The sequence below is a fragment of the Daphnia pulicaria genome, unplaced genomic scaffold (assembly GCF_021234035.1).
Source record: "Daphnia pulicaria isolate SC F1-1A unplaced genomic scaffold, SC_F0-13Bv2 h1tg000140l, whole genome shotgun sequence".
NCBI classification, from domain to species: domain Eukaryota; kingdom Metazoa; phylum Arthropoda; class Branchiopoda; order Diplostraca; family Daphniidae; genus Daphnia; species Daphnia pulicaria.
Genome location: NW_025804833.1, coordinates 5001 through 15000, shown reverse-complemented (window position 1 = coordinate 15000; position 10000 = coordinate 5001). Strand labels below are relative to the sequence as shown.

General features: G+C 48.7%; 3 non-coding genes across 3 annotated transcripts in view; all 3 read right to left on the bottom strand.

Moving 5' to 3' along the window:
- The window catches only part of LOC124319226, a 4576-nt gene extending 3375 nt beyond the window's left edge, over window positions 1-1201 (bottom strand). The window contains exon 1 of the ribosomal RNA XR_006912922.1: window positions 1-1201. This exon is cut by the window's left edge and continues 3375 nt beyond it. This is a non-coding gene — a ribosomal RNA (large subunit ribosomal RNA).
- A 641-nt stretch (window positions 1202-1842) lies between these two features.
- Window positions 1843-1995, bottom strand: LOC124319221. The gene has a single exon (XR_006912916.1). It is a non-coding gene; the product is annotated as a 5.8S ribosomal RNA (ribosomal RNA).
- A 930-nt stretch (window positions 1996-2925) lies between these two features.
- On the bottom strand, window positions 2926-5220 carry LOC124319233. The gene has a single exon (XR_006912929.1). It is a non-coding gene; the product is annotated as a small subunit ribosomal RNA (ribosomal RNA).
- Window positions 5221-10000: the final 4780 nt, after the last annotated feature.

Below are 10000 nucleotides of genomic sequence, written 5' to 3'. Positions count from 1 at the left end.
TGGTTCGATTAGTCTTTCGCCCCTATACCCAACTCCGACGATCGATTTGCACGTCAGAATCGCTGCGGACCTCCACCAGGGTTTCCCCTGGCTTCGTCCTGGCCAGGCATAGGTCACCATCTTTCGGGTCCCAACGTGTGCGCTCTGGGTTCGTCCGGCCGACTCGACCAAACCCTTTTAAGGGGGAAAGATCTCGCGAGCATTCGGACGCCCTGGGGTTGCGCCCGCTCTGTTCGAGACGGGATCACCCCTCGCGGATGCACCCTCATCGGGGCCGCTTCACTTTCATTGCGCCTCGCGAGTTTAGTTTGATAATTTCTCGACGACTTGCGCACATGTTAGACTCCTTGGTCCGTGTTTCAAGACGGGTCGGGTGGGACCCGACTTCTACTCTCCGCTCTGGGCCTCCACAGGTTGAGCACCGCAACTTTTTCTCTTTTACAAAAAAAAGCTACGACACCTCCCGGGAGGAGACAGGTCACGACCGGGCAGTACTGTTGGGAAACGCCGCGCTCGTCATCGCGGCACCCGCGAAGGTAACCACGAAACTCGCTAACGGACGCCCCGTGTAACAGACACCCAGTCGGTCGCGGAGTCCTACTAGGCCCCCCACTTGCGGACCTTGGCGTGGCTATTGCGATCGCAGAACGACTTATGCAAGAGAGCCGCCAATTCAGGCAGTCTCCATGCAGCGTTAAGGGCATACAACCAAGTGCCGGGAGCGGGGACTTGTTCGACCTTCGAGGGCCCACCCGTTTAACCCCCTGAACGGTTTCACGCACTCTTGAACTCTCTCTTCAAAGTTCTTTTCAACTTTCCCTCGCGGTACTTGTTCGCTATCGGTCTCGTGGCGATATTTAGCCTTAGAAGGAGTTTACCTCCCGCTTAGGGCTGCACGCTCAAGCAACCCGACTCTTGGGAAGGGATCCGATGCACGGTCTCGGCTCGTCTTATCTACGGGCCTGACACCCTCTGTGGGTTGCTCGCCCCGTTCATGGAGACTTGGACGATAGATACCGGACAGACGCGCACGATCCTCCCGAACACCACATTCCTCGGCACCCGCTCAACCGGGCGCGAGGTTCGGTGCTGGGCTCATCCCTGTTCGCTCGCCGCTACTAAGGGAATCCTTGTTAGTTTCTTTTCCTCCGCTTACTGATATGCTTAAGTTCAGCGGGTAGTCTCATCTAAACTGAGGTCAGAATGAATTGTTTGTTTTCAAAAGGAGACAACACTTTATCTAGCTCGGCAGACTTTGGCGTTTTAAAGCCGGGAAAGATTGAATAATTGCCGGTTCAAATTTTTTTTTTTCGAAATAAAGCGAGTCTCTCGTTATTCGCAAAAATTAATTTACGAAAAGTGACAGGGCGTCCTGCGGCTTTTTGTATTGAAACAACGCGTCGTGCGCGAACCAAGCTTGCATAACGAGCGGTTAGAGTGAGTGATAATTCGCGGTGGTCGACACTTCGACACGCCCGGCGCACACACACAACTAAACTCGCGTTGAAGCGGTATATCGCGCACACGCAGCCGACACCTTGTTCGAGAAGATGTGTTTATTTCTAAAATTTTTTTTTGAGTTGGCTCAAAAATTTCCCATCTGTTTTGCCATCGAAAAAGGTTTCTTTTGAATAGAGAGGAAAAAAACAAAACAGGGCGAACCTTCTTTTATTTTTCCCCCTTTTTTGTATTTGAGGCATCGCGGACACTTAAGTCGCGCGGCACCCAGACGTTAGAGATTCGGGAGCTTTTATGCGGTCAGGCCGGGTGAAAAATAAATCTCGCCGCGACCCAACATGCAAAACCAAGACTGAAAAAATCTCTGTTCGTTCATCATTCGACCGACCCTCAGTCAGATGTGGCCCGAGCGAGAAGCTGGGCCGCCATTTACGTTCAAGATTTCGATGCTCCATGTGTTCTGCAGTTCGCATGGATTAGCGCACTTTGCTGCGCTCTTCATCGATCCACGAGCCTAGTGATCCACCGTTCAGGGTCGTATATAAAACGACATATTCGTTTTCTTCTCTCTTTTTCTCCAACCCGCCCAAGCAAATGAATGCGAGGGCGGAGAAAGAAAGCCAGAAAGAAAATGTTCCGATAAACACTCGTACTAGAATTTGGGTTTAGTGTGTTATTGTGATTTTGAATTCTTCCTACTTCATCGAGAGGGCGAAGGGCAAGCTTAAAAAACATTCGGTTTTCAACGGCATAGTGTCGGGCTTTGGAGTGTTAGTCTATACGACGCACACGCACGCAACCACGAGTATCTACGCCCGAAAAGAACGTCCAGAGTAAAGTCTCACACTTTCGTCCCCCACCGAGAATCAAAAAATCCCGAAGACGAAGAGAGAAACAAAAAAAAACAATTTCGATTGGGCGTATCCGCTTTAAACCACCGCGCATCAGAGCGCCTGATACCCGTTCAAAATCTTGATGTTTTTTTTTTTTCCGACTCTCCATCCACCGAGTTTTTATTTTTCAAAGTGTTTGATTTAGGGACTAAGACTTTATAAAATCTCCTTTATTGTTCCTTCGGTACTCGCGGCCCAGGCGGGCTATCGTATTCTTCACTCTACTAACGTCAACACTGTGAGCGCCGCTAAAGGTCGAATGAATCTATAGAGACATTCACCATCGAAGCAGGAAGAATTTGCTCACGGCCATAGACCAAATCGAAAGACTTTGTGTTTTTTTTTGAGCCGAGAGGAAAGAAAAATCAATTTGAAAAGGCGAATCCGCTTTAAACCACCGCGCATCAGAGCGCCTGATACCCGTTCAAAATAAATGATTTTCTTCCGTCAACCCACACATAGTTCATACGATGTCTTACGCCGAAAGACTTTTGATGGGGTTTTTTTGTTTTGCAACTTTTAGTTGTTTCGTGCTCAACCAAAGCCATATGCGCAAAACATTTGTCTTGTTCGTTTATGATCCTTCCGCAGGTTCACCTACGGAAACCTTGTTACGACTTTTACTTCCTCTAAAGGATCAAGTTCGACCATCTTTCAGTCTCGCCGTTGGTAGGCACCGCACGGGCAGAGATTGCTCCCCACTCGACGGCACCCCGACAAGCCCGTCCGAAGGCCTCACTAAATCATTCAATCGGTAGTAGCGACGGGCGGTGTGTACAAAGGGCAGGGACGTAATCGACGCGGGCTAGTGACCCGCGCCTACTAGGGATTCCTGGTTCATGGGGATCATTGCAGTCCCCAATCCCAACCACGAAGGAGGTTCAGCGGTTACCCGGTCCTTTCGGACAGGGAGAGTGAAACACGCTGATTCCTTCAGTGTAGCGCGCGTGCGGCCCAGGACATCTAAGGGCATCACAGACCTGTTATTGCTCACTGTCACGCGGCTGGACGCCGCTTGTCCCTCTAAGAAGACTGCGTGACGGACGCGAGAGCAGAAGGTATCGCCGGGGATGACGACGACCGAATAACAATAGAGCCAGCCCCCGCGAGACATTCCCGACAAAGCCCCGCCATACCTCATCCGCCAGGCAACCAACCCGTGAAGGCCGTACACCCGACGAACAGAGCACAACGAAACCAAGCCGAGAGATTGCCTCACTAAAGGAACCAGTCCCACCGAGACCCGAATCGCCGCCACCTGATCCCGACGCCTCCGTACTCCCTTCGGTTTCAATTGATAAAACCCGTCACCTATTTAGCAGGCTAGAGTCTCGTTCGTTATCGGAATTAACCAGACAAATCGCTCCACCAACTAAGAACGGCCATGCACCACCACCCACCGAATCAAGAAAGAGCTCTCAATCTGTCAATCCTTCCAGTGTCCGGGCCTGGTGAGGTTTCCCGTGTTGAGTCAAATTAAGCCGCAGGCTCCACTCCTGGTGGTGCCCTTCCGTCAATTCCTTTAAGTTTCAGCTTTGCAACCATACTTCCCCCGGAACCCAAAGACTTTGGTTTCCCGGAAGCTGCCCGTCGAGTCATTGGAGTAACTCCGACGGATTGCTGGTTGGCATCGTTTATGGTTAGAACTAGGGCGGTATCTGATCGCCTTCGAACCTCTAACTTTCGTTCTTGATCAAGGAAAACATTCTTGGCAAATGCCTTCGCTGTTGTTCGTCTTGCGGCGGTCCAAGAATTTCACCTCTGTCGCCGCAGTACGAATGCCCCCGTCCGTCTCTATTGACCATTACCTCGGGTCCAAAAGTAAAAGACCAGCAAAATCGGACCGAGGTCCTATTCCATCATTCCATGCTGCGATATTCAGGCGTTGGGATACACCTGCTTTGAGCACTCTAATTTGTTCAAAGTAAACGTTGCCGGCCGCCCGAGACACCCGGTGAAGGGCACCCCGAACGATTGACTGGGTGGAGCGAATCGAGTCAACTACGACCAAAATTTAAAAAAGAACCCGAAAGAACTTTCCAACTCTGGCCGCAGATACAACAACGACGCACCGACCACCACTCCGGCGATGTTGTCCGACCGTGAAGAGAGTCGGGCTTTGACACCCGGGCTCCCAGAGCGTGAAACGCAACACCCTTGATTCAGAGCGGCGCCGCCCGGCCGAAGACAGACATCCGACTACGAGCTTTTTAACCGCAACAACTTTAATATACGCTATTGGAGCTGGAGTTACCGCGGCTGCTGGCACCAGACTTGCCCTCCAATGGTTCCTCGTTAAAGGATTTAAAGTGTACTCATTCCAATCACGGGGCCTCGGAAGAGTCCCGTATCGTTATTTTTCGTCACTACCTCCCCGTGCCGGGAGTGGGTAATTTGCGCGCCTGCTGCCTTCCTTGGATGTGGTAGCCGTTTCTCAGGCTCCCTCTCCGGAATCGAACCCCGATTCCCCGTTACCCGTTGCAACCATGGTAGGCGCGTAACCTACCATCGACAGTTGATAAGGCAGACATTTGAAAGATACGTCGCCGGCGCGAAGGCCGTGCGATCGGCGTGAAGTTATCCAGAGTCACCAAAATTGGTACGGTGCGCGAGCCCGAAAGCCCGGCCCCGACTGGTTTTGATCTAATAAAAGCACCTCTTCTGCGAGCCCGAAAGCCCGCAGTCGAGGCTCGAGTGCATGTATTAGCTCTAGAATTACCACAGTTATCCAAGTAGGATGGAGTGGATCTAAGGAACCATAACTGATTTATTGAGCCATTCGCGGTTTCGCCGTCTAGCGGCTTGTACTTAGACATGCATGGCTTAATCTTTGAGACAAGCATATGCTACTGGCAGGATCAACCAGGTATTTCGTGTATGTTTGTTTGATATGCATCCGGCGAGTTGCGGGTTTTTATTTCGCCCACGCATCACCAAACACACACCAAATCAACACGTTTTTCGTTTTTTTTCTTTTTCTTCGGAAACTAAAATTTTTGATCGCAACGCCTGGCGTGTCACAGCGAGTCCCAGTGAAGAGAAACACCGATCCGATCCGTTTGTTGGATTTTTTTCATTTCAATTTCCAAAGTCAAAGACCATTCAACGGTCTATGAGCCCAAAGTGAATCGGATTCATTCGACCGGTCTTGATATATTCATCAACTTTTTTTCCCGTATTACGGTTTTCGACGGTCATATGTGGCGTGCTGTATGCTCATAAGTCAAGCCTGCTTTACTAAGCTGACAAGCATACATCTTTTAAATTTTTGTGGGCTCAGAGTTTTATTTTTATTTTTCCACCGCCGAGGCACACTCTCGCATCACCCCGCACGACACACACACACACACACACCTCACCGCTCAACGGTCACACGAGGCAGAATTTTCCGCAAAGACTTTCGAAGAGAAAGAGAAAACTCGGAACAACCGCGGTCAGAGGCCAGCATAGAGGCATCGTATAGAAAGTCATGGGCGGAAAAAAACAAATCATTTCAAGTCGAGACAAGCAACCAGACTACCCCTATAAAAGTGCGCAATTCTTTAAGAGTTCACCGAAGAATGACCGAGATCAAGTATGCACGAAACGAACATATTCCAAGGGCAGCTGAATAAGCGATTCTGCGCCGAAGCGCGAGAAAAGCAAGCGGTACACCGATGGGGATCGTTTTTTTTATCGTGTTAGATTCGTTGTTGTCAAGCAAGGATTCTCAAAATGTTTTTTGCATTGCACCCAAGTTTCGTACTGATTACTTGTCGCAGACCGGTGACTGTCAAAAAAAAATTTTTTACGTTTTTTCTTGAGAGGTCACTGCCTACACACAACTCCGGGCGGGCCGTACACTCACAGCCGTTTGAATTCTCCCTTCGTGTGTCATGGCCATAACTGAGCGTACATCTTACCGGGCGCCGAGTTGATCTGGCTTGTTCGATGAACGTTCGGGATACGTACAATCGATATAGCTCCAACCGTAACTCGTTTGTAATTACGCCGGCCATACTCAGCGGGCGCTCAGCTCAGCTCTCGATATCTTCCGTCGAAGGGAAGTTCGTAGTAAAAGAGAGTCAGAGTCGACGCCACATTTTGCGGTCCTCGCATCTCATCCGATTTTTGAATTTTATAGATTTGCCATCACTTCCACCCAATTCTCTCGTATATTTCAATCTCTTGACTTTGTCCGACCGGGCCGTCTTCGCCCCCCTTCAACTCCGTCCATCTCCACTTCTGTGTTCCACACAACGAGCTTCCGTCAAACGGCAAAATGTGAAATATGCGCACGCCGCACGAAATAATTTGAAAGCGTTCTGTTTGGTGGCTTTTTTATTTTTTATCTCTCGGCTCACACACACACACACACATTTCCGCCTGAACGGTAATTTTTTTTTGATACGGTGTCAAAAAGTGAAAAGACGCGCACCATTTTCTTTTCTCTTCCGTATCGTCGCTGACGGTAAACGCTGATGGTTATGATGCCGTAAGTTTGGAAGAAAGAATCTTTCCCGTCTTGTCTTGTTACGGTAAAATAACAAAGAACAAGCGTCCGATTTCTCTCACAGACGGCCACAGACAAACCACACGTGCCGAAGAAACGAAACGTCCGAAACCAAAAAAATGTTTGACGCGCGCACCTCTTCTGAACTTTTCGACCAAGAGTCGTTGGATCGAGTGACGAGCTTCTCAGCTGTCGCACCAATCGGTGAAGCGGGCGTTTGAATTCCCGTCCACATCGCGGTTCGGATATATTTTTACATATACCGACCATCGGAAATTTCGAAAACGGTTTTACCGAAGGAATGATATTTCACACACCGACAGCTCATCGAGTTCGTCTCCGTTCAACGGTTTTTTTTTTTTAAGACTTTTTGATCGCATGGGGCTAAACTGGTTAGAGCAAAGCCGCGATCCAAGCAGTGAAAAAAAAACAAAGACAGTGCAAGCGCGATCGAACGGAATCGAAACTAAAATCATGTGAAGTGGCGGGCGGAAAGGAGCTCAGCTACGGTGGAAATGAAACTACAACTAACGCCGAACCGGACAACTTCCCATTCTGCGTCTTCGTTTCATTTCCCAAAGCTCCCCGTCGATACCAAAGTTTTTGCGTCGAAGCTACTAAAGAAATTTCGCGCTTTCCTTTTCGCCTCTTTCGCCTTCCCTTCGATATCTATCCAACCACCGGCTTCGACTTTATTTCTTTCACCCGTCTATTCGCCCGATAGTCGACGGTCGGCCATTCTTTGGTATCGGCCAGGCGGACTAACAAGAAGTAAGACTCGTTTGAAAAATTTGGACCGGGCTTTACAATCGCTGCTTGTCGTAATGTCGCAAATTTGAAAAAAATTTTCAATTCGAGAAACCAAACTATTCGACACTTCGAAAATTTTTGGGACTCTGAAAATTTTTCCGAGTTTAGGAATCGAGACCTCTTCTATACTAAGGAAAACCACTAATGTTCCGCCGCATAATGTCTCCGTTTTCCGGCTCATTTTTAGCGATTGGACGGGGACATTGCCCCATCCAACCGCCAGCCGACTTTCAGGAACCGTCGTTTTCAAAGTTGGGACTTAGAAAATTTTCGACGAGTGGGAATTTTTTACGGTCGCAAGTCATCACGACACGCCCGACCAACCCATTTGAGAGCCGCCACGCCTCGACGGTGTGACGGCTTTTTTTCGAATCGACGGGTCTCGCTCACTCCTCTCTCGCGCCGACCAGAGGCCGGGCGAGAGAGTCGTTGCCAAACACCGTCGTCGGAAATGGGAGAATTTGAGTGGGAATTTTTTACGGTCGCGAGTCATCACGACACGCCCGACCAACCCACTTGAGAGCCGCCACGCCTCGACGGTGTGACGGCTTCTCTTTTCGAATCGACGGGTCTCGCTCACTCCTCTCTCGCGCCGACCAGTGGCCGGGCGAGAGAGTCGTTGCCAAACACCGTCGTCGGAAATCGAGAAATTTTCATTTCCATTTCCATTTTTTTTCATCGGCCTTTATACGTCCAAGTCCCGCCAACCACGTCACTACCACGTCGTCGGGACTTAGAAAAATTTTTCAATTTTTCGGACTTAGAAAATTTTTCAACTTTCTTTTTTTCGACAACCTCTTCCCTATATAGGAAAGTAGTGGATGTTCCGGGCAGTAACTGTACGAAAAAGTCGATTTCCGAATTTTTGCCGGACTTTCACCTGAGCTCAGGCCGGGCCGCCCGCTCAACTGCCGCCCGGTCACCACCAAAAACCGGTCTTGGAAATTTTCGGACTTAGAAAATTTTTCAACTTTTTTCTTTCTCGACAACCTCTTCCCTATATAGGAAAGTAGTGGATGTTCCGGGCAGTAACTGTACGAAAAAGTTGATTTCCGAAATTTTGCCGGGCTTTCACCAGAGCTCAGGCGGGGCTTACCATCACACCCGCCGACCGGTCACCACCAAAAACCGGTCTTGGAAATTTTAGGACTTAGAAATTTTTTCCAACTTTTTTCTTTCGCTCTTTCTCGCCATTTTTAGCCGTCTTTGCTCGTCCCAGTGCCGCCTATAGCTTCACTATCCGTCGTCGGGACTTAGAAAAATTTTTCAATTTTTCGGACTTAGAAAATTTTTTCAATTTTCATTTTCGACAACCTCTTCCCTATATAGGAAAGTAGTGGATGTTCCGGGCAGTAACTGTACGAAAAAGTTGATTTCCGAAATTTTGCCGGACATTCACCTGAGCTCAGGCCGGGCCGCCCGCTCAACTACCGACCGGTCTCCACCAAAAACCGGTCTTGGAAATTTTAGGACTTAGAAATTTTTTCCAACTTTTTTTCTTTCGCTCTTTCTCTCTTTTTCAGCCGCCTTTGCTCGTCCCAGTGCCGCCTATAGCTTCACTATCCATCGTCGGGACTTAGAAAAATTTTTCAATTTTTCGGACTTAGAAAATTTTTTCAATTTTCATTTTCGACAACCTCTTCCCTATATAGGAAAGTAGTGGATGTTCCGGGCAGTAACTGTACGAAAAAGTTGATTTCCGAAATTTTGCCGGACATTCACCTGAGCTCAGGCCGGGCCGCCCGCTCAACTACCGACCGGTCTCCACCAAAAACCGGTCTTGGAAATTTTAGGACTTAGAAATTTTTTCCAACTTTTTTTCTTTCGCTCTTTCTCTCTTTTTCAGCCGCCTTTGCTCGTCCCAGTGCCGCCTATAGCTTCACTATCCATCGTCGGGACTTAGAAAAATTTTTCAATTTTTCGGACTTAGAAAATTTTTCAATTTTCATTTTCGACAACCTCTTCCCTATATAGGAAAGTGGTGGATGTTCCGGGCAGTAACTGTACGAAAAAGCTCATTTCCGAGAGGGTCGCCGGACTTTCACCAGAGCCCGGGCCGGGCCGCCCGCTCAACTGCCGACCGGTCTCCACCAAAAACCGGTCTTGGAATTTTTCGGACTTAGAAATTTTTTCCAACTTTTTTTTCTTTCGCTCTTTCTCTCTTTTTCAGCCGCTTTCATTCATCCAAGTCCCGGCTACAGCGTCACTACCCCCGTCGTCGGGACTTGGAAAAATTTTTCATTTTTTCGGACTCTGACATTTTTTCAACTTTTCTTATTTTTCAACTTTTTGACACTGTCTCGCTTCGCCCGTCGGATCGACTTCATTTCCGTAGATATCAAGTCAC